The sequence below is a fragment of the Cupressus sempervirens genome, chromosome 8 (assembly GCF_028749045.1).
Source record: "Cupressus sempervirens isolate cs-2001-9-10 chromosome 8, ASM2874904v1, whole genome shotgun sequence".
In the NCBI taxonomy this organism is placed as follows: Eukaryota; Viridiplantae; Streptophyta; class Pinopsida; order Cupressales; family Cupressaceae; genus Cupressus; species Cupressus sempervirens.
Window position 1 is genome coordinate 597586204 of NC_143125.1, and position 26447 is coordinate 597612650.

The window sequence follows — 26447 nt, forward strand, 5'->3', positions numbered from 1 at the left end:
CAATTCCATGCTTTAGAGGAAGACATTTGTGATATTGTAGAGATCTTGAACAAACTCGAGTCTCCATTACATGAGGCAACACCATTGGCATTTGTCACCACCATATGGAACTAGGATTTATTTGCACAAGTGGCTCTCCCTCTTGAAGGTACAGATGCAAAAGGCCTTAGTCTTCAGGATTATGAGTTAAAGGATGTTATGTTGGGAAGGCCTACATGAGATTCAACTTGAAAAATGATGACAATGGGAGTCAAAGAAGTCCTCAAGTACATGGAACAAGAGGAGATTGAACTCCAAGCACTTTGAAGGCAAGTTGAGATCTTAAAAGGATATCTAGCTGAGGTCATTGGTCCTTTTGATCCTAAACACCTTGAGCATACTTTGAACACTATACTTAGAGAAGGGGGAGGTGTAAAATTAGACCCATTTTTAAAAGCTTGTTAGGAATGGTGAGAAAGTTTTGAGGAGAAATGTATTACAATCATCACAAGGAATTTGAAGTTACTACATGTTATGTAGGAGAACATGAATAAGATCATAGAAATTTTAAAATAGGACTTTAGTATCATGGATGAGGTACATGCCTGGAGTAAGGATTTGTAGACTCTACAAGCCATAAAGGGCTAAAGATACAGGGTTTTGATTGATGTATATACCAGATAAGAATTAGACATGATTGCTAATTGGATAGAGAAAATAGCAAATAGAAATAAAGTAATGGAGACATTACATGAGGAGATCCATTGGCTCAAGGACTAAGCCCGAGAGTGGATTTTGGAAGTAGAGAGACACTACAGTGATGCATGCTTGTACATTTTTGAAGATGAGGAACAAGAGAGGTTGTTACTTGTAGAGATAGTAGTGGAGAATTTTAGGAAGATTTTTGTGGAGGTTGCTGATGATGAGGACATCTAACAAGCCTTTAGGATAGAAGAATCATTGTTAGAGTTGGACATCAAACTTAGAGATTTTGCAGAGACTCGAATTGAGGTGGGCAACTACAGATAGAAGGTCAAGGACAAGTATAAGGCTTTAGATCTTCTAGATGTAGCTAAGATTACTAAGATGATAGAGAAATTCGAGGGCAAACATCCAAACATAGCTTTGGGATGAAGAAGAACAAAACCCAAATGCTAGTATTCCAATTTTGACACTTAGTAAAATGTCTAGATTTTGACCTTGTCGAGGTCCACAGCTTTGCAGCTCTGTAGGTACACAAGTCTATAGCTCTGCAATATAGAGGTGTGCCGATAGTTAACTACTTGTTACAAAAATAGTGTTCTCCATGCATCAAAAACACATTCTGATGGCAATTTAACTATGACACACGCCTAGTGAAGGACCAACTTCTATTTTTGGCACATCCAGATGCTCCTACTTTGACTGAAGGCTTCCTCCTACTTTCTCTCTCATGCTTTCTCTATTTTTGACATGTAGAGGGCTCATGCACTCAATTAATGAATAAAATATGGATGGAGTCCCTCTAAGAACCAAATTAATTGTTACTTCATATATATTTAGTTTTTTTAATGATTTAAAAGAATTTTATTGCATGAAGATATCTTTCACTCTCAACACAAATTGAGGAAATGATTTCTTATAAATACCCCATTGTAAAATGTAACAAGGGCCGCTGTTATTATGCAATAAAAATATGCTTTTGGTGCTCACATTTGGAGTGTAGTGATTCTTGCCTGAATGCATCATTACTTTTTGAATTTTATTCATGAGATTGTGATTAATCCAAAGGTTTATTACATTGTTATGGTTGTGTGATCTTTTAGTTCTAGTGTTTGCTACAGATTTATGAATTCTACTAATGTAATGAGCTTGAGGAGAGATCATCAAATTGTGTCTAAATAGCTTTTTGTCTCACATGAGTGCACTTTTTGTGGCCTTGCAATTTGAAGAAATGTGAAATATCATACGATTACTAAAGTTTCTCACTGACGATTGCATTAGTGGATTCTAGGAAGCACTACTTCTATTTTCATTGGTTTCCTAGCAATTTCTTCAAAAGTTTAACTTGCAACATGTTGTTTTATATAGCTTATGACCATTTAGGATTTAAATTTCAAGTTATTTCAATTTCATGTTATTTTCTTTTAGTTTTGTTATTTTCTTTGCTAACCGCTTGTTAGAATAGGAACTTATATTAGTTGCACTATTAGAATTGCATTCATTGAGAAAAAATTAGAAAATACAAAATTTTTGTTCTTTTGTGTGTTAGTTTGAGACATAAAATAGATTTACTTCATTCCAAGATCATAGTAGAACCTACAAAGGCCTCCTCATGAGCAATCACATTTATCTTCAGCTGAGCAGATTTTGGTATGTCGCAAGACAAATACTGAACCTTGGAGTTGATCCCAAAAGATTAGCTTTTCAAGAGAGGAATTGTGCAATGGATTTCTGTCATTGACCTTATGTAAAATCATTGCCCAACATAAGTGGCACTAGAAGGAGGGCCCCTTTTGACTCTTGGAAAGGAAGAAAATTTGTCCAAGCTTCAAAATTTTGCACTTCTACAATAATCTGTGCTTCACAAAAGTTCATAAAATTTCCTAAGTTTTTGACAAATTTAGGTTTGCAGCTCTATAGGTCCGTAGCTATGTAGGTTCACAGCTCTACAACTTCACAGGTGTGCAGGTGCACAAAACTTTGTGGTGCTCAAAATTCAAAGAGGTGAGATAGTGCACTTCTATAGAGGTGTGCTTTTTCCAAGATTGATGCAAGCTAGAGGATATTGATCCAAAATCCCCATTTTAGTGAGCAATAAGGTCTATGCCAAGTGCACACAAGTTTATCAAGCTTACCCACCTCCGTAAACCATGTAGTGACAAGGGAACATCTTGAGTTCAACCACTTCCATTCAAACTTTCATCATCTTCTTCAGTCCCACCTCCACTCCAACCACCTCGTGGACCACCACATACTCCAATATCTACTCCTCAAAAACCACTATTAGGTCCCCCAAACCCTCTAATGACCTTTTTCACAAATGATGTAGAATCATCAATAAACTTGAGAGGTGCACTCCATGACCTCCCTAAGAATCCTGAGAAGTTTTGCCCCAAATTCATCTATGGTGAGACACGAACTGCTAAAGATCATGTCAAGGTATTCAAGGAAATTTGCAACTATAATCAAGTTGCTAATGAGGATGTGGTTCATTTATTTCCCTACTCTTTCGAGGAAATTTCCTTCAATTGGTACGTTAATTTTCCATTTGGATGCATTGGAGATTGGGATACATTTGAAAAATTGTTCTTGGAACAATTCAAAACATTCATCAATCTAGCTGTGATACATCAACAATTCATATCAATCAAAAGGGAGCTAGCTGAGACAGTTTCATGCTTCAACCACTACTTTCATATGGCCTACCACAAATTGGAAACACCATACACCATACCAGTTGAAGTCAATATTCAAATTTATTTGAATGCTATGGACCATCTTATTGCAATCTTTTTGAGAAGACTTCCTATAGAAAATATTGAGACATTGGATAAATTCTTTGTAGAAGTGATCATGTTCATGAAGCAAGCCAGTCCTAATGGAGGAGGAATGATGCTTCTATCATAAGAAGTCCCTACAATACTAACATACCCCGTAGAAGCACCCATGGTGCCTAGCTAGTTCATACCTATGAATCTAGTTCCATTACAGCAGGTACCCACTCCACAAAATCAAGCGATAACATATTCGAGGTATGAGCCTCCAAAAATATCTTTCTTTGAACAGAAGGCCACAGTTCCTATGGAAACAAACAATAACCTCATTTTAGAAGTTGTTCAAATGAAGAAGACTATGTCACAAATAAATAATGAATTGATACATCTTACATTGTCACAAGAACAAAATAACAACTTCCAAAGAAACAATGCTGGCCCTTACAACAACAATTTTGGTCAAAATTACAATAGGAACTTCAACAGGAACAATAACAACAATAATGTAGGAAACAACAATGGAGGAAAGAACTTCAATCCTCCTTATCACAACAATGGCTTCCAAAGATAGAACCAACAATGGAATACCCATTTGAATAATGGAAGCATTCCTACCAATAACAACAACAACAACGTTCAATATGTTGATATCAATAAGTATGATGATAGCCAGAATGCGCTCAACAATGATGGTTCTTACTATAATGGCAATTAGGAGATGAATAAAAATTCATAGGTAAATGACAACCCTCCTCTTGTATAATTCAATTCTATGCTTTTGGAATCCTATGATTCTACATAGAATACACAAGTGGAACAACCAACAAGCGAGGAATTTTCATTTCCATTTAGTCAAGAACCTGATATTCAGCATGATGAGATGTTTTCCTTTCATAATGACAACCGGAATACATACAATCTCAGAAATAGAAACGACCCCTTGATGGATGGGATTCCTCTAGGTTTACAACCAACTCCACCTGATCCAAGGGCAAGTAACAATCCACCACCAGTAAGACTAGTGTATGGAGGATAGCAGAATTAGAATCAAGTGAATGTACCAACAATACTGAAGAATCCCACTTGGTCCACTAAAAAGTACAATGCGGTAGAGGCTTTGAAAAGAACTAAAGCCAATATGTCCATGTTTGATATGTTATAGAATTGTCCACAACAAAGAGAAGAACTCATGAAGACATTGGATCATACAGAGGTTTCCCACAATATGAATGCTATTCCTCAAAAGATAGTATCTCAATAGGTGAATGCTATAGAAGCGATGCCCACTATGTTCAAAGACAAAGTTGAGGTACCCCCATTTTTGCTTAGTATCAGGATATATGGGAAGAATATTCACAATTGCCTCATTGATTCAAGGGCTTCATGTAACATAATTCCATTATCAATAGCTCAAAGGCTAGGAGTTAGTCGTCAACCCTCTAATCGAGTGGTGATACAATTGGATAAAATAGAGGTAAAAGTCATTGGTGTATTGAAAGATGTGCAGATACAGTTGATAGTTGACCCCAAGATTTAGGATGTTATTGATATACATGTGGTTGACATCCCAGAAACATATGTGGTTGACATCCCAGAAGCATATGGGTTACCTCTACAGACTTCACTCAATTGCGGTTGTCATGGAAAGGATTGAACAATCAAATCAAGATAGATGTTGAGCCCAAACTAAAAATGATGATTTCAGATTACAATGCCCCAAATGAGATAGCATTCTTACAATTAGATTTGGGTTCATACAAAGTAATGGAATTGGACATGGTTCCAGCCAATTTGTCTCAAGATCATAATGAAGAATGTAAGGTGCCAGTACCCAAAAGTGAAGCCATGACATAGTTCATAGATAATATGGTTACTAATTTACAATGTTTAGGAGAGGAAGCTAATCCCAACATCCTCCTCCTTCAAGGATTTTTTCAGTTACATAAAGTTAGTCACTTAGAATTTGAATTCTCATCATGCAAAGAAGTAGTTGCAAAGGTACTAACACACATAATGGAAAACAAGGATAAAAACACCTCAATAGATGAATTCATAGAAAGAAAAAATTTAGTGAACTCATCCAACCTTGTTGAAAAGATTGAGGAAGAAAGTGAAGATCTAAATGTTTCATAGAGTGATACCTCTTTAGATGGTGGAGGTTTTTCTTCTCCTCCTCTAGGGATGATTAAAGTCCAAAGAAGAAGAAAATATCTAAAAGGTAAAGGATAGACTTTAGTAGTCATTCATCCTGAACCTAAAGTTGAGGAAATCAAAGAAATAATAGGGGAAATCCAAGATAAACAAGAAAAACATGCACTTCCTCTATCTACAAATTACAAAGGGGACTCATCAAGTCCTACATGAGGAAAGTTACAATGGGTTCCTAAGAAATGATCATTCAAGGCTCAAGTGAAAGGGAAATTAAGGATGAATAAGAATAAAGTCAAAAAACCTAAGGAAAATGCAATTTGGACACTCCACTTTGATAGTTCTAGGTGCAAGATGGGAGTCGATGTAGTTATCAAATTGGTCAAACCAAAAGGTAGGTCTTTCTATGCTGCATATTAGTTACAGTTCAGATGTACTAACAATGCTACAAAATATAAGGCATTAATTCGAGGACTTCTCTTTGTACTAGAAAAGAGAGTCACAACTCTCAAAATCAAAGGGGGTTCTCAATTGGTCATACAACAAGTAAAATCCATATATTATTGCAACGATAAAATATTACTTGCTTATAGAAAAAGGGTATGGGATATATTGGATGACTTTCAACCTTTAAACATCAAATCGATGCCAAGAAGAAGGAATATGGTAGTAGATGCTCTCACCATCTCAACAAGTGCTTTGCAACTAGTTGAAAGAACCAAGTTGAAAAGATTTTTAGTGGAATTGGTTGTTGTTCCATTCATTCCTGACAATATCACAAAATTTTAGGTCTTTCAAGATGATCAACATATACTTGAGTTTATCATGTGTAGTTTCCATTTTTAAGGACAAGAAATTGATGATACACCAGATGGTAGACCTGAAAATGATGGGCTTGAAGATGAAGATGGGATTCTAAATTTAAAAACCAACACTATTATGAAAGGAATGGTTGAACTTGAACTTATATTTGATCGTGATGGATCAACACTCAATATAAGGGAAACCCAAGAAAAGGGAATCAAAGAATGTGACTCATTCAATTTGGGTACTGATGAAGAACCAAGAATGGTATAGGTAGGAAAAGCGTGCATCTCACACGAAAGGGAAGACATGCTCAAATTACTCATCGAGTATAAGGATGTCATTTCTTGGAGCTATGAAGAGTTGAAGACTTATGATCCTAAGATTATTACACATGACATCCTATTGAAACCCAATGCCAAACCATTCTGACAAAGACAAAGATTGATAAATCCTCTCATTGAACCACTGATCATGAGAGAAGTAAAGAAGTTAGTGGATGCTAAGATCATATTCCCTATTTGCCATTCAACATGGGTGGTAAAGCTGGTTCCCATGCGAAAGAAGATTGGAGAGATTTGTCTTTGTGTTGACTTTCATAACTTGAATCTAGCATCTTAGAAGGATAATTATCCTTTACCCTCACTAGACAAGGTCCTACAAATTGTAAATGGTTCAAAAATGATATTTTTCCTAGATAGATATTCAGGATATAGTCAGGTGATGGTTGATGATGAAGTTAGGCTAAAGATGGCTTTCACAACAAAGTGGGGAACTTTTTCCTACAGGAGAATGCCCTTTGGACTAATTAAAATGGGAGCTACATTTCAATGAGCGATGGATGAAGCTTTCAAAGGATTGATTAATAGATGTATAGTTATCTACATGGATGACTTGACTATCTTTTTAAAGGATCAAAGTACCCACATCACTAATGTAAGATAGGTATTCAATAGATGTCATAAATATGGCATATCTTTCAATCCCAAGAAATGTTTATTTGGTGTTACTAAAGGTAAGCTCCTAGGACATGTTATTTCTAAAGATGGAATCTCCATTGATCTAGATAGAGTTGAATCTATTTTGAAATTAGCACCTCTATATAGTCGAAAGAAATTGAAGTCTTTCTTTAGGAAGATAAACTTTGTGCAAAAATTCATAAGTGGTTTTGCAAAGATAGTTCATCCTCTTAATAATTTACTCAAAAGGGGGGCTAAGAAAGAATGGGTTCCAGAGATAAAGAAGTCATTTGAAGATATCAAAGTTGCCATTTCTATGGCCCCGATCTTGGTGAGTCCGAATTACAAGTTACCTTTTAAGATCTATTCCTTTGCTTTCGAACACTCTTGTGCAGTGATCCTAACATAGGAAAGGGAAAAGAAAGATGAAAGACCAATTGCTTTTATGAGTTGTCCTTTGAAGAATGCACAATTGAATTATTCAAACTTTGATAAACAATCCTTTGCGTTAATCAAGGAAGTGAAGAAGCTCCATCACTACATACTAAGAAGTAAAGTGAATGCGATTGTACTTGATTTAGTAGTAAAGATGCTTTTGATGAAAAATGAACTTTCTGAAAGGAGAGGAAAGTGGATGGCCATACTTCAAGAATTTGATCTCAAAATTAAATCTATGAGATTAGTTAGAGGTCAAGGATTGTCAAAAATGATAGCTCATAACCAGGATGGAAATGGAAAGGAATTCAATTTTGATGATGAAACAGATAAGGATGATCAGAGGAAGATGGTTGTATCTGAAATGCCCCTTTAATTATTTTATATGATATTTCAAGCCTCTAATCAGATCTTTAAAATCAAACAACCAATATTTCAAAGATCCACCAATTTCTCAATAAACCCCAAATCGGGGTATGCCCGAAATAGTGCCAAAAACTTCACAGCTTCACATATAATTAATGAATCTGAAAGTGGAAATTTTTATAGAAATTTAAACAGAATAACAGCCTATAAAATGAAATTTTCAGATCTATATAACATTTACACAACAGCTCCCAAATGGAGGATAAAAACAATGCTCATCGGGCTCCCGAAAACAACATAGAATAGCCCGGAAACACCACAAAAACACTAATAATCTATCACAGAAGTATAATCATGACCAAATACATATATTCAGCTCTATTTTAAAATCTAAAATTCTGAAATACAGTAGCAACCCAAACTGATATGAAATACTCAACCGAAAACACCAAACTCTTACAAAAAACACACCAGAAAAACCACAAATTTGCACTGTTCAGCACAAAGGAAAACTCTGCATGAGCATGCACATGGAATGGCTTCAAACTCCCATCTTTAGCCTTCCTAAAAACTTTCAAAATCCCATTCTTGGGTCTCCTTCTCCACAGGTTTGGTAGCCTCTGAAGAATAACAAAGAAATGAGCAAAAATCAAGTTTTGGAATCAACCAAAAATGCCTCCAAACCCCTTAAAAGAGGGCATAACCCTAACTCACATCCAAGAGGGGTTAATAAAACATATTTTAATAATAATAATTTATTTATTAGTCCATTAGCTTCCAAATATTATCCCCTTTTTCTGAAACTTCACCTTTTTGGGCCTGCCTGCCTTAGCAAAGATTATTATTTTTAATTATTTGAAAAAGGGGACATGACAAGTCCTCCCCTTCCAAATATTGCTTGTCCTCAAGCAATGGCTGAACAATAAACCAATCAATCCACCTAGATCCCAAATGTAGTCATGAGCTATACTATTGTCAATTAACATGGGCTCCTGCAATATCCTCTGCAATATAACCAAGAGGAATCCATAATCAAACTGACAATTACTGCTCAACCAAACTCCAAAGTCACAACTTCCACAGTCAAAAACCCATGAGACACAAACTCTTAGAACATCAAAACCCAAGTAAAGTGGAAAAATCAAACTACCAACATAGTAAATACCATCAACGCATCCCACTGGCCTATACAGAATGTACAATCCAACTCTGCAACAATGGTGAATGCTCCCGAATGAAACTGTACCAAGTATGGAGAATCCACACACTGTAGAACTCTTGCAGTCAACACAAGTCTGTAGATCACTAGCCACTGTCTCATAACCATAACTCCCATGGACCCCTGATGGTGAAAAGCCATCATAAGACAAATAGCAAGAAATGGAACCCAAACCAAATTTGCCTGCCATCAACTCCTCAACACAAGGATCAAATGCTAACTGATGTACATACCTTGTAATATAATGTTGATAAAAAAAACCAACCTTAGTCAAGATCTCACCATGAACAAGTGATACAACCCATTGTGACTGATCACTAGCTAAGTCAGGAGATGTCATAGCCAAAGGAGTAGAATCAATAACAACACCCATTGAAGCATCACTCCAAAACTCCTGCTCTAAGTCATGTATTATCAAGCTGTCAACTGCAAAACCTATCGCTATGTTGTGCCCATCACAACTCTCATCTCGAGGCATCAAACTATCCCATAACTGATGATAAGCACTAGGAACCAAAGTACATCTCTGTATCATCATCTCATCAATATGGTCATCAAAGGTGTATTGATGAGCATATCTCACAATGTAATGTTGATAGAATGCGTCAATCTCAATTAGTGGCTCAAACTACAATCCAGATGTAACTAATTCCAATTGATCACTAACCAAGTTGGAACTAGCTACTACCTCTAAAGACATTGCCAAGGGAGTAGTATTACTAGTAGGAACCATACCAACTGTCGGCTCACCAACATCACACATGGTCTTTGATACATCATCTCTAGTCTTCATGCCATTAGTATTAGAGGTCACCACCATGTCAAGCATACCACAACAATTTGTTGCAGCACCCAACTCAACTGAACCTGACTCTAGTGGGGACAAACCCGATATGCCAATGTTAGTATAAAGGATAGATGCATCTCCATCTCTACTATCTTTGACAATCTCGACCATGGACATCCTCGGATCACCAGACACCATAGCTTGTGATTGTATAGAATCTAGTAAAGACTGTAGTTTCTCTAACTCCATGGTCACCTTAGCCAAATGAAATTGTGACTCCTTGAAAGCCAACTGTGTACTCTCAAGAATCTCAGAAGTCACCTCAAGCTACTGAGTAAGCTCACTCACCTCATCTTCCTTGGCCAATAATGCATCGTATGCTGTACTGCCCCACTCCATAAGATAATCTCTATCAGCTACCAACTACATATAATCCTGTCTCAGAATCTGGATAGCATCCCATAAAGAGTGAAACTCTGTCAAGGAAAGATAAGTGCCTCTGTGCTAATCACTAGTAGGAGAACCCCATCCATAAAATGCTAACAACTAATGAGCAACATCAAAATGCTGGCAAGCGATAGCAATATCTCGCTCACTAACTCTCAACTGATTAGACACATGATGGCACTGACTAGACTGTCTCCTACAAACCTCCTTTGATGCACTATCTAAAGGAGTATCCTCAAAGTTACTAGTCTCTAGAGTATTACCATCCATATCCTATGAATCAACTCCAAAGCTCATATCAACATATGGAGTATCAAAAACTATAACACTAATGTCTAACTCCTTTGTACCAAAAGAAACTGCCAAGGAAACTAAGTCTTCAAAACTACCCACTGCATCCTCTTGGATGTCATTAATGCCAATATGATCCTGGGACTCATCTATACACACTGCCAAATATGAAAGATCATCAACACATTCCAGCAAGTATGGTCAACTGGATATATGAACAAAGCCCAACATCGATGTATAAAAACTAATACTAGCATCAGACAAGCTGCTGGCACAAGAAAAGACAACACCATGCAATATGCTAATCAAATCCATGATAGCACCCAAACAAATACTGCTACCAAAAAGTGTTAAAGATCTCCAGTCAACTGAATCCCAAATGCCAATATAAAAATCTCGAGTCCATATCTGTAAACTACAATTAGCTGGTAACTCAAGAAAACTCCTCACTTGAGTAATATGACCAATACCAACTAACTCCACATACCTGTCATGATGAGATAATGAAGTCACGATACTGTCTTTGTTCACTTCCAGCTGGCTGGACAAATCATGTGAATTACTACCAGCCTCAACCTCATGTGTCGAAGCATCTAACTATGCCTGGTACTCTTTCTTAGCAAAGTCATGAATGCTCAATGTCTGCTTATCTCTACCAGGTATCCCACCATCATGCACAACAACATCCTCATAATCATCATCTGAACCCACTATGCTATAGTCACTACCTGTTGTAACTATACCATCATGAATACCTGTGACATCACCCTTTGACGACTTGTATACAATTATCTCAATTTGAGTATCAAGTTGACCATTACTATCAATTTGCGTAATATCCTTTCTCACTACCTCCTGTGGTGGAGTAGAATCTGAGACCTTAGCTTGGCTATAAGCTAGTTTCTCAAACTCCTCATGCAAGTTCTTCGTAATTGTGTCATCTTCCCTGTGAGAAAATCTGCCAAATAGAAATCTAGTCAACTTATCCACCTTAGCTAGGTCGGGCAACATGTCATTCATTATACGATGGTGCTCAACCAAATGTTTAGACATGTCATGGCTTATTTTCCTAAGTTTATCTCGAATGTCTAAATAACCATCCTTTCTACTGTTCTGACTTTGGATATCAATTGTCCAAGATCGTGTCCTCTGAGACTCTGTACTATACCTGTCCATTCTAGATAAAGTAGAGTGTAACCCCAATAGGTTAAAACTTCTTCAAACACCAAGAACTAACATGCAATTGATTAGAAGTAGCATTTAACCATAGGTTTTGACATGCAACTAATTAGAAGCAACATGCAACCACCAAATTCACCAGGAACTAACATGCAAATGATTAGAAGTAGCATGCAACCATAGATTTTGACATGCATCTGATTAGAAGCAACATGCAACCACCAAATTCACCAAGAAATAACATGCAATTGATTAGAAGTAGCATGCAATCATAAATTTTGACATGCAAGATTTGGGTAGTTGTCAAAACTGACATGCAAACTTCTACAAACCCTCAGGCTGGCAAGATCATAGCTCTGATACCACTGAAATGTCCCTTTACTTATTTTATATGATATTTCAAGCCTCTAATTAGATCTTTAAAATCAAACAACCAATATTTCAAAGCTCCACCAATTTCTCAATAAACCCCAAATCGGGTATGCCCGAAATAGTGCCAAAAACTTCACAGCTTCACATATAATTAATAAATCTGAAAGTGGACATTTTTATAGAAATTTTGAAAAGAATAACAGCCTAAAAAATTACATTTTCAGATCTATATAAAATGTACACAACAGCTCCCAAACGGAGGATAAAAACAATGCTCATTGGGCTCCCGAAAACAACATAGAATAGCCCGAAAACACCATAAAAACTCTAATAATCTATCAAAGAAGTATAATCACAACCAAATAAATATATTCAGCTCTATTTTAACATCTAAAAGTCTAAAATACAGCAGCAACCCAAACTGATATGAAATACTCAACTGAAAACACCAAACTCTTACAAAAAACACACCCAAAAAACCACAAATCTGCACTGTTCAGCACAAAGGAAAACTCTACATGAGCATGCACATGGAATGGCTTCAAACTCCCATCATTAGCCTTCTTGAAAACCTACAAACTCCCATTCTTGGGTCTCCTTCTCCACAGGTTTGGCAGCCTCTGAAGAATAACAAAGAAATGAGCAAAATCAAGTTCTGGAATCAGCCCAAAATGCCTCCCAACCCCTTAAAAGAGGGCATAACCCTAACTCATGTCCAAGAGCAGTTAATAAAACATATTTTAATAATAATAATTTATTTATTAGTCTATTATCTTGCAAAGATTATCCCCTTTTTCTGAAACTTCACCTTTTTGGGCCTGCCTACCTTAGCAAAGATTATTATTTTTAATTATTTGAAAAAGGGGACATGAAAATATTACAAGTTGACATTAATCAGAGAGTGGTGACAAATGTTTTCTATCAATACATTGTTTATTATCTCCTACAAGACCAATGCCTAAAGTGGATGAATAGTTCACAATGTAGGGGACTTAAGATGAAGTGTGAATCTTATATGTTGCATGACAACAAGTTGTACAAGAGAAACTATGAAGGGATTTATCTGAAGTGTTTAGGCCATGAGGAAGAAAAAGAAGTCTTGGAACACTTTCATGATAAGTATGGTATTGGACATGGTTCAACAGAAGCAACAACCCCCATGATTCTAAGATCAGGCAGTTTTTGTCCTTCGATATTCAAAGATACTTTTGAGCATGTACGCTCTTGTCATATCTGTCAAACTAGTGCCATTAGAGAAAGGAATTTGGAAATGCCCTTATAGCTTGTGTACAAGATACACCCCTTTTCCAAGTGGGGATTGGATTTCATTGGTCCAGTCAATCCAGTGTCATCAACTAGACATGCATTTATTCTTACAACTACGGATTACTACACATGAAGGATAGAGGCAGAAACATTTAGAAATTGCACTACTAAGGTGGTGATAGACTTTTTGGAAGAACACATTGTAACTAGATTCAGAATGGAATTCACTCTTGTGTGCAATAACAGATTTGCATTTGCATCTGCATTCTTGACCCAATAGACATTTGAAAATAAGGTCATTGTTAAGTTATCTTCAAATTACTACCCATAAGGAAATGGGGTAGCAGAACCTACAAAAAAGAACTTGATCATAGTAATAAGACAATTGTTGAAGGAGAACCCTAGGGATTGGCATACACAACTGAAATACACCCTATGAACAGATTGAGTGAGAGTCAAAAATGCCTTGGGGACTTCTCCATATTTTCTTGTTTATGGACAAGAACCAATGTTCCCACTTAATCTCAAGATTCTTATTTTGAAATTCATCAGTGGGTATGCTAAAGATGCTGACAAAGTATAAATTAGATTGATGAATCTTCTAGAGATGGATGAGAAATGAACAATTGCATTGGAGCACATGGCTAAACATCATGTTGTCGTGAAAAGATAGTTCAACAAGAGAGCTACAATCAAATCATTCAAGATTTTTGACCTTGTTCTACTATGGGATAAGGAAAAAGAAAAGCTAGGTAGCCATACCAAATTTTAATGCTTGTGGATAGGCCCCTATCAAATTGCAAATTTTTTGGGAGAAAACACTTTTAGGCTAAGTTCCTTGTAGGGGAAATTTCTTCCCTTGCCTATAAATGGGCAGTTTTTGAAGCATTATTTTGAAGCCTAAAAGACAAAAGAAAAAAAAAAAGTACTTAGATTTCATTTCTACATTTAGCTTAGATTTTCATTCTTGTAAGTGTGTTTATTTCTACAAGTGTATTTTATTTCATGTTGTGGGTTTGCTTTCAGTCATATGTTTCTTTTCAAAGTTGTATCAGTCCTAGGGGGTAAGGTGTACTTGAGATTTTCTCTTAAGATTTCACTAACCACTCTTTGATTCTGATTTTAGGAAGAAGTATTTCTTTGTTAGAACATTTGGATGATTGTGTGTCTTATACCAACCTAGCAACTGACATTTCTTGTGAAAATAGGGGATTTTTGGTCTAGAGATCAGAAGCCTAGACCAACAAGTTCTCAACACTTTGAAAATTTAAAAATCTGACCATTTTAGGTGTTGTTGAATTAAAGTCAAAGATGATAAGAGATGATCCAAACTTCAATTGGTTCAGATAGGAGGGGTCTCCTCAAGAGGTTGCTAAGATCATTAATCGACGTGAGAGTTTCTAAAAAGTTCTAAAAGAGGAATGCAAGGGATGTTCATAAGAGACTGAGTCTAAGAAATGACACCGATGTCTTGACTACACAGTCTAAGAATGGTCAGGATATAGAAAATAAAAGAATAATAAAAGAGAGAGAGAGAGAAAAATATAGTGTTAAGTCTGAAGGATTCTAAAAGATCTGAAATGGAAAAAGATACGCCTTCAAAACAAAGAATCTTGTATTCAAAGTATTGTTTCCACAAAAGTAATGTTTTGAATGACATGGAGAAATTATTCAAATAGCTAGTGAATTTGAAGAATGTGGCATCTCACCAAGAGCCCTCGAAATGACTCCCTCATTTGGTCAAGCAAGTGATCAATGAATAGCCTTCATGGAGATTTTGAATGAATGAGCCGGTAGGAGTCGAAGATTTTTTTAAGTTATTAGAAAACTTTGGTAGATAGCATCTTGAGGCATCAAAAGGAATGAATACACAATGCACATACTGAGTTTAGAGGTTCCAAATTTTGAGATTTTGATTGTAATATCATTTGAAGAGACGCTCGAGATGTTCAAAGTTTGGTTGGTGTTTGACACATGTTGCAGGAATATTTACTAATGAAGAAAATGCCTTGGTCATTTCTTCCTTTTTTTGGGCCTATTTTTTGTGGTGTCCACAACACACACCCCATTCCTCACTAGGAATGGGGACTCCCTACTTTTGTCAACTCCCAGACTCATAGTTTGAGAGTCAGGAGAAGAAAAATTTATTAGAGTTAAAGTATGAGAAGCCAAAAAGGGAAAAAAATTAGAAAATAAAAAAAAATTTAGAAAAATTAAAAACTCAAAAACATAATTTAAAAAAAAAAAAAAGAAAGTTCATCACATGCATGAGCGTGTGCGCATCATGCACTTGGCCGCATGCGGGGTTGTAAAACCCTGCCTAAGCCTAAAAAAAAAACTTATCTTGTTTCACCTTTTTTTTACCAAGGTTTCTAAGGAAACATCAAGGTAATAACAATGCACTAGTTAACATTGCCAAGGATACAACACAAAAGGCAGCATAATATGCAAAGCACATGTGACATCCGCCACAGTGGCGCTAAACACACACATGTGCCACCATCACATTTAACCCATGGGAATAAAAAAAAAAGCCCACATGGCATCTTCCACAATAGTGCCAAAATAAGCCCACATGGCATCCATTGTAGTGGTGCCAAAACCAGGCTTGTGTAGCATCTGTTGCAGTGGCGCCAAAACATCTATCACAATGGTGCCAATGTAGAGCCTGTGTAGTATCCACTATAGTAGCGCTAAACATGAGCTGCAAGTGGTATCCCATTTAGGATGTGTTGCTAATATTTTTTAAGGCCACAATGTAAGTAGAAATATCCACAAAATAGTGCACCCACAGTGTTGGAATGGCCCACACGATGGTGCTTGCACCATAATATTTAATATGCACCCGTGGCAGAGACATTGCCTATGCGATGGTGCAATTTCCAAACTTGCGCTCACAGCGGGGAAAATGCCCATCGCAGTGGCGCTAAACATAAAATGTCCACTGTAGTGGCATGCCTAACATAAGATGTGCCATGGTGCTAACATAACACATGCCTATGCTTACACAATGTCATTTGCAGCTGCGGCGGGCCTTGCACCCCTAGATGCTTTTTAAAATTCTTTTTTGTAATAATAATAATTTAAAAAAAAAAAAAAAACAAACAAACATAAAATTCAAAAAGGGGATAAAAAATAATAAAAATAAATGAAAATAAATATAATGTCCAAATAGGGGCATCTTGTTTTCTTTATATTTATTTTTTTAATTTATTTGGATTAAAGTTTTTTTCTTCTTCTCACAATATGCAAGTGATTAAATGGCGTCCACATCAAGAGTAGCTCCCAAACCTATCGTGTTCAAATTCCAAGGTGTACCTTTGAATTCAAGATTCCATGATGACCACATAGAGATTCAAGATACTGACTTGGGACACATAGACGTAGGAGAATTCTTGAGAATTTGCAACAAGCCAACAAAGAGATCAACATTGGTATCCACATTGATCCGTTCTAGATTGGTGAACACAGCATCACATCCTTTATTAGTACAATCATCTAAACTGATCATGGTCCTATTACAGTATTTCATTCTCGATGAAAGAGTTATCAAGAGTGTCACCGGAGAAGTGGTGTTGGATCTATGACTTGAAAACATTGAGAGGGTTTCTACCTACCAAGAGTAGATCAGTTCATTAGATTATCATATACATTAGCTGAGAGATAGTAGATGGAGCATCAAAAAGATGCCATTGACCTAATATAGTCCTTGTATCTCATTGAGAAGCATCCTCAAGGAAGGATAATAGGAAAAGTGGATATGACTCAAGGATATATGAAGGAGGATATTGGTTATTCCATCATTCTCCTTAGTAGATTCATGGGCTTACACATAGTGGGTCACCTTAGTACTTTCATGGTCAACTTCATTGAGACCATCAGACAAGAAAAGATACCATTGGATTGGGCCACAACACTAAGTGAAAACTTGTGTGAGCAACTGAGGATGATAAAGGACAAGAAGAAGTTTTACATGACTTCTTACATGGTGTACCTACTTGCAACAAGGGCAACAAACTATCCTGGTTTGTACAAAAGAGGTAGTATGTAGGATCTCAATGCCTAGCCATACATAGTCTACCCTTAGCTAGTAAAGAAGAAGCTCTTAGTGTAGAGTAAAGAATACGGAATTGTGAATGATGCATTCACCTTTGGGATCATTTGATTCATTGAAGGAGACTATGGGAAGAGGTTATTCGATGAAGCCAAAGCATAGGTCACAACTCTCAAAGCCTACTTTATCCAATTCAAAATATTCACATATCTGTGGGTAGTTAGTGCATCGATCAATCCTAAGAAGCTCGTGAGATATCCAAGTGACAAACTGGTGTTGTTAGAGATATCTTGGCAAATTGTGTCAATGTATGAGAAAATCAAGAGACAATAGAGACCTTGTTGGACATGGCCATTGTTCATTGGACTTTATCAGGTGAAGAGGAAATAGGATATTCCATCCTTTGAATGGGAGTGGGAGAACTACCCTCTTGAAGAATACAACTCTCCCTAGCCATATTTTGATAACATTGGGAAAGTGGAGAGCCTGGTAGGAAAAGACTTCCATCATGAGGATGCTGTTGAAGATCATTGGATGAAAGCCACAAATGACTATGATTTTTGCATAAGGGACTATTGTAGGATGACTTTGTATCTAGTAGAGAAGGCTCTTTAGTTGAACATCCCTAATGAGATAAAGAAATAGGATTCTAAAGAATTACTGGACCCCATGTTCAATGCAGATAAAATTGGCGAAAGACCTATTTTGAATGCTAAGGTTGATAGGGAGGAGCCTGATGATATTAATCATAAAGTGAGACATCTTATCAGGATGATAGAGGATTGTATTAAGAAACCTTTTCCACTTGATCCAATTCCTAATACTATAATCTTCCATGCAGATGGTCACCTAGAAAGAGGTAGAGGAAGGAAAGTAACAATTCCTACCTTCGTAGCCTAGTCTCCTATTAGGCCAGAAATAGTGTACGAGCTTGATCACCTGGTTGGATATTATCACCCTCCTGAAAGAAAGGGAAAGAAGAAAAGAAAGAGGACCTCTCCTTAAAGGATTCAAATAGAATAGGCACCTCCCCAACAATACGCATAGAGTCCACAAGGGTCTCAAGATACTGGAGCTACCCAAGTCCAAGATGAACCACAATTACCTCCCATTGTGTATAGCCAACCAAATGAGGGAGAGATTCCAAAAATTTCCATTCCTCCTACGCAAGATGAACCAAATTTTCCTTCTACATGTTCATAGGTATGTAGGTCTGTAGCTCTGCAATTTAGAGGTGCGCCAAAAGTTAACTGCTTGTTCTAGAAATAACATTCTTCATGCATAAAAATGCATTCTAATGGCAGTTTAACTACGAAACATGCCTAGTGAAGGACAAACTTCTATTTTTGGCACCTCTAGATGTTCCTACTTTGACTAAGGGCTTCCTCCTACTTTCTCTCTCATGCTTTCTTTGTTTTTGATATGTAAAGGGCTCATGTATTCAATTAATGAATAAATATAGATGAAGTCCCTCTAAGCACCAGATTAATTGTTAGTCTATATATATTTAGTTTGTTTTAATGATTTAAAAGCATTTTATTGCATGAAGATATCTCTCACTCTCAACACAAATTTAGGAGATTATTTTTTATAAATACCCTATTGTAAAATGTAACAAGGGCTGCCATTATTATGCAATAAAATTATGCTTTTGGTGCTCGCATTTGGAGTGTAGTGATTCTTGCCTAAATGTGTCATTGTTTTGTGAATTCTATTCATGAGATTGTGATTGAGCCAAAGGTTTAGTGTGCAATCTTTTAGTTCTAGTGTTTGCTATAGATTTATGAATTTTGCTGACGTAGCAAGCTTGAGAAGAGATCATCAAATTGTGTCTACATAGCTTTTTGTCTTGCATGAGCACACTTTTTGTGGCCTTGCAATTTGATGAAAGGTGAAATATCATATGATTGCTAAAGTTTCTCATTGATGATTGCATTAATGGATTCTAGGAAGCACTGCTCTTATTTTCATTGGTTTCCTATAGATTTCTTCAAAATTTTAACTTGCAACATGTTGTTTTCTATAGCTTATTCCCATTTAGGATTTCAATTTGCAATTATTTCAATTTCATGTTATTCTCTTTTAGTTTCATTATTTTCTTTGCTAGCCCCTTGTTAGAATAGGAACTCATTTTAGTTGCACTGTTAAAATTGCATTCATTGAGAAAAAACCAAAAAATACAAAAATATTGTTCTTTTGTGTGTTATTTTGAGACAAAAACTAGATTTACTTCATTCGAAGATCATAGTAGAACTAGCAAAGGCCTCCTCATGAAAAATCACATTTATCTTTAACTAAGTGGATTATAGTACATTGCAAGACAAATACTGAACCTTAGAGTTGATCCCAAAAGATTAGCTTTTCAAGAGAGGAATTGTGCAATGGATTCCTACCATTGACCTCGTGTAAAATGACCCCCCAATAGTATCCCATTTGCCAACAGAACTTTGAACTGATCAAGTAATACTTAACTAACCCATCTATATTGGTTCCTCCAATTGTAGGACACTTGCTCATATTATACATCATAGCTAGCCCAACATCAGTAGGTGTTCTTCTAGTACAACTTGATGATACAGGAAAGGAAATGACTATTTACTACATTAGTTGTACTCTAGTTGGATGTTAACTCAATTATGCACTAATGGAAAAGGCTTGCTTAGCCATAGTATTTTGCACTCAAAAGTTGCATCATTATATGTTAAGCCACATTGTGCAACTAATAACCAAAATTGATCCATTAAAGTATATGTTGTCATGCATAATGCTCATAGGGCATCTAGCCAAATGGGTCATGCTTCTTAATGAATTTGACATCCAGTATGTGAACATAAAGGCTATCAAAGGCCAAGCTATAATAGATCACTTAGCAGATACACCTTTGGTTGTGGATCACCCCCTCATTATGGAATTTCTAGATGAACACCACTAATTAGTAGAAGAACAACCCTCCTAGAAATTATACTTTGATGCATCTTACACATGCCATGGCTTTGGAGCTAGCATACTCTTGGTCACACCTTAGGGAGATTACATTCCTATGACTTTTAAACTATAGTTCCATTGTACCAGCAACATCTCGAAGTATGAGGCCCTTATTGCAGGACTCAAAATAGTTGTTGAGTGAAACATCATAGAGCTATAGATCTTTGGAGATTCATAGCTTATTATCAAGCAGGTCATGGATGAATATTAGACCAAGGATGACTAGCTACAACCTTACAAAGAGTTGGTAGGTTAGTTGAAGGATCATTTTATTCAGATTTAGTTCATACGAATACCTAGGTTACAAAACAAGGTAGTAAATGCTATGGCCAATATTGCTCACTTTTGGAGGTCCCATGAGAGGCGATATAGTATGAATTCTTGGTTGAGCAACTACACGAGCTTGCATATGAGAATGATGAATCAAAATGGGTATGTTTCTTGGTTGATCCCCAATCCCCATGGTACCACAAAATTCATGCTTACTAAATGGTATCTCATCTCTGCATCTCACCCAAAACCAATACCAGAACCTTATTCACAAAGCATCCTATTATATTGTCATAGCTCAAACCCTATATTGTTGTGGTTATCATGATACTCTTTCTTGATGTTTAGACCAAAATGAGGCTACAATGGCTCTTAAAGAGGTACATGTTGGACTTTGTGATGCTCACATGAGCGAAATAGTTCTACCTAAGAAAATCCTCCAGGCTGGATATTATTGGCCTACTCTAGAGCATGATGCATGTGATTTTGTAGAAAGGTATCTACCTTATCAATAACTTGCTAATTTAATTCAAGCCCTAGCTCAAGATCTTCAACCTATTATGGAACCATGGCCATTTACACGTTGCGGGTTTGACCTTGTTGGTGTTATAGCACCTCTCTCTTCTAAGGGACACAAGTGGATAATCACCACCACCGATTATTTCACTAAATGGGTAGAGTCAGTCCCCCTTATCACTAGTACAAGAGTTCAAGTGTCTAAATTTATCCTCTATCATATCATATGTCACTTTTGCATCCCAAATTACTATTTTTACTAACCATGTAGGTAATTTTTAAAATCTCAAAATGGAGGAATTGTGCACTTCCATTCATATCCATCACCAATTTTCTAGTCCATACTTCCCACAAGGTAAAGGTCAGGCATAGACAACTACTAAAAATCTACTCAAAATCCTAAAGAAAATTGTCACTAATTTTTTCTGTAATTGGCATTTGAAAATCAACCCCGCACTATGGGGCTACCACATCTCATTTTTTACATCCATATGTACAACCCCATACTCCCTATTTTTTGGTTCTAAAGAAATATTACCTATTGAGGTCAAACTCCCATCCCTACACATTTCTTTGTGGTACAAGATATTAGATGAGGATTATAGAGTGGCTAGGCTTACCTAGCTAGATTTGCTTGATGAAAAGAGGCAACATGCCTATGACCATCTCATGGTCTACCAAAATTACGTCAAGCACAACTTCAAAAAGAAGGTCCATCCATGCCAATTTCAATAAGGAGATATGGTCCTCAAAGAAAACATGAAGGTCCAAGTTGACTGAGAAAATAAAGGCAAGTTTGAGCCCACATGGCTTGGTCCTTTCATGGTCAAAACCTCTTTTGGTTCAGAGGCATATCAACTATCCAAACTTGAAGGTGAAGTCTTGAATGGTCCCACAAATATCATTCACCTCAATAAATTCTATGCCTAGAAATCCTTAGTGTATCCTGCTCCCTCAAAAGGAAAAGTGAAAACTTGGCAATTCAAGTGCCTTGGATAGGTACCTTAGTGAAAACCTAGCAAATAGGTGCTAGGTGTACTTAGCCTATTTATTATCTATCAATGACCTACATCTCCCCCATCACCACTTCACACCTCATCACACATCTTCATATTCTCCAAGATGTTCCAAGAGTTTCATCCTCATACCCCACCAAATCATGACATTTATTTTGAATGTCCATTAGCTTGGAAAGCCTACCTAGATCATGTATTCTACCATGGTTAGCATGTTTGTCCCACTCTTGTACCCTACCACATGTATTATATTAGATGTATCATATCCTTGTAAAAACAATAGTATTTAGATGTATCATACCCTTGTAACAATAATAGTATATAGATGTATCATACCATTATAAAAATTATAGTATTGTATGTATCATATCCTTGTAACAACAAAAATGTTCTATGTACCATACCCTTGTAACAATAACACTCCTTTTTGTATCATACCCATGTAACAATAACCATATTGCATCGATGCTATCCCCTCATCCTAAGCTTTTCCCCATCATATGCACACCTATTATTTTATTCTATCACATGTTCCTAAATAATTCACCCATTATACCATCATGCTTGTACATTTTAAAGTCCTATAGTAGAAACTTGTGTCACCAGTCAATTTCCTATAGAAAGTTCTAGTTGCCAATTTTGTCATTATCCAAAAAACATACTATCGCTAAGTTCCTATAGGATGCATCCTTCCTTGTACCTAGCCTCAGCCTATCAGTATCCTATTACCCTGATCTCTTTGGAAAAAAGTTACTTTCTCCTAGAGTTATTCTTTCTTCTAATACTGGGTTTTTGTGTATTCTTATTTTGATTGGATCATTTCTAGGTGATTTAGTTGTTCCCTCCTTACAGTCACCATGGTCTTCTATATCATGGTGTGCTTTTCCTGGGGCAACTCAAAAGCATGGTGTTGGCTAAGGTCTTTTTCTTCTCGTGAGTCAGTTAGATATCACCCTTTCATATTCCAAACATTCTTTCATCCATGATGATATGATGCAATGGGGAAATATTGTTTTCTTGTGGATCACCCAACATCATTTCCACATTGATTTCTATGGGACTCATGTGTGATGCTGGGGAAATACTTAAATTCTTGTTTGAATTAGTCCTATGTAATATTGGGAAAAAGGCCTTGAAATTCTTAGTAACCTTGGCATGTCTCTAATATTTCTATATCAAATAATGTGCTCACACTACATGGTGGTACTTCTTTATGAAGTACCCTACCCTTAAGCTTCCAAGGTATCACTTCACTCCCACTGTTTTGTCCTATAAAAAAAATTACTTGTTCATACCACCCTCACCCACATCTATACCAGCCTTATCCTACACCTTCTCTTCCTCCATCACACCTCTACTCTCTACCCCTATTCTCTCAAAGATATTATCTACCATTTTCTCACCCTTCCCTATCATCCCAATCTCTTACCCAATTCCATCCCCCTAAATCTTCTACACACATTGTGTTTAAAGTTGTGGATATTGTTCCTCCCTCCTAACCAAGGTCATGAATGATTTGTGATATCCTGCACCATCCTCCTACACCCCAAATATATTTTCATATCACCCTACTCACCTTTCATTTTGTAATCACTCATCTTCCCTACATTCCCCAAAATCCCCTCTCCTATTTTTTTTCATCACTTGCCTCAACTGCATTGTTTCTTTACATCACCCATCTTTTTCACCCTTTGGATCTTTCCACCATATGAATCTATTGATTTAATTTCCTTATCCTCAAACATTGAGTTCATCTTTATCATCATCCTCTTACAAGTCTTAATTCCTAGGATAACATTTTACCATCATCAATTGCATTTTCTATCATCGTTCACCATCCTAGGCTTAAGATTCATCTATCCTATATCCTATCATCATAGCTAAAGTCCTTTTTGAATCATTTTCCATCACCATACTCTTAAATATTATTTTTCCATTTTTCTAAAGTTCATTCTTTATCATAGTTCATCATCATCGATTGAGTTTGTTTCTCATGTTAAAGCATCATAGTTTTAAATTTTGTTATCATATTTTACCATCATAGATTGTGTTTATTTTTCATATCCACCATCACATCATTTTAAATTTATCATAGATTGTGTTCATTTATCATATCCATTATCATAGTTTGGATTTATCTTATCATGTTTTACCATCATAGATTACATTCATTTATCATATGTTATGTGCATTTACCATATTTCATCATCCTAATCTTTAGCTCATTTATCATATGTTATCACCACAGATTTTGAGTTCATTTATAACATTTTTCCATCATCATACATCTCACGTCCACTTTATCATAGTTTGCATTCTATTTTTAGTCATTATCATAGTTTATGTTCTTTTTATCATCTTTATAATAGTTTAAAGTCTCTTTTTAGCATAGTCATCATCATAAGTTTGCAGCCGCCTTTTATCCCTTTTTTTTTTATCATACATTCATATTTCATCTCTTAGGTCATGTTTTTATTATTATTATTATTTTATAACCAATCATTTCCATTTATCTTTTTCAAAAGTCAAAACACATTACATCCATCACCATCTCTTAGGTTCAATTTTTAATTACTTAATCAATTACTTTTCTTAGTTATCATTAATACAATTTTTTCAAAAACTCATCATAAAGCACATCACATCTTGGATCATGAACATATCAAAAATATCCAAAAGAGCTCATCATAAAGCACATCACATCTTGCATCAAAAACATATCAACAACATCCAAACAAGCTCATCATAAAGCACATCACATCTTGTATCACAAACATATCAGCGCTATCCAAACAACTCATCGTAAACATCATGTCCTTTTTCACAAACTATTAGCAACATCATATCTCTTCTAAAAATCACATCCTACATAAAAAAAATTAGTCTCTCATCTACATCTAATCATATATAAAAATCCATGTAGTAAAAAAAATCATGACATCATAAGTCCATACATCCATATCCCACCCCAAAGAATTATCCAATCTATATATATCTCTTATCCACAAAGAATAAAGAATAAATCACCCATCCCTACAAACAAAAATACCATAGTCCACCATAGTCCAGATTTCCAATATCCATATCATACAAATAATCATATTAATACATTAGGTCTATACCCAAAAAAATACATCCAATGATACATCCAAAAATAATATGTCAGAAACAACATATCACTAATATCCCTCATTTGTTGCCTCCTCATTGTGGGACTCATAGGTGTCCCTCTCTACCCTTGGTGCTACTAGTAGGGGAGGTGGTAGCCTCATCTATCCTCCTCGCATACCTAAGCCTTCTGCCTCATCCCTCCTCCCACTCATCCCTCTATCTCACCTCTAGCTCTGCCTTGTCTTGTGGCTCTACCTTATGTGTTGAGACCCACCTGTCCTCGGAGAGCCCCCATTACTCCATCCACTCTCTCCCCCTCCCTCCATGCTTGTATGTGTCCTAGCTATCCCTAAATATGTGGGCCATTTGTAGTGCTCTATCTAATCCACTAGAACCAATGGATGATATCTCCCTCGGTAAAACCATACCATCTCCCTCAACTCCTCCACCTCCCCCTACAACCTCCTTAGCTCATCCAAACCTCCACCTATTGCCACCTGTGCTCTTAGGGTCACCACCTCCACCACTAATCTATCCCTCTCCTCTTGGATAGTGTCCATGTATGCTTGTAACCTCTACCTCTCCAGTGTCACCACCTCCAACCCCCCCTCCAACAACCCACCCTCCACTTGTAGTGTCCTAACCTTTGGTCCTACTCTATCTACCTATCCCTACACCACATTGTGCTCATTTCATAGTTGATCTCACTCTATCCTGAGCCAATCTCTCTCATATTGAGTGTCTCATAGCAACTGGCTAGTCACCTC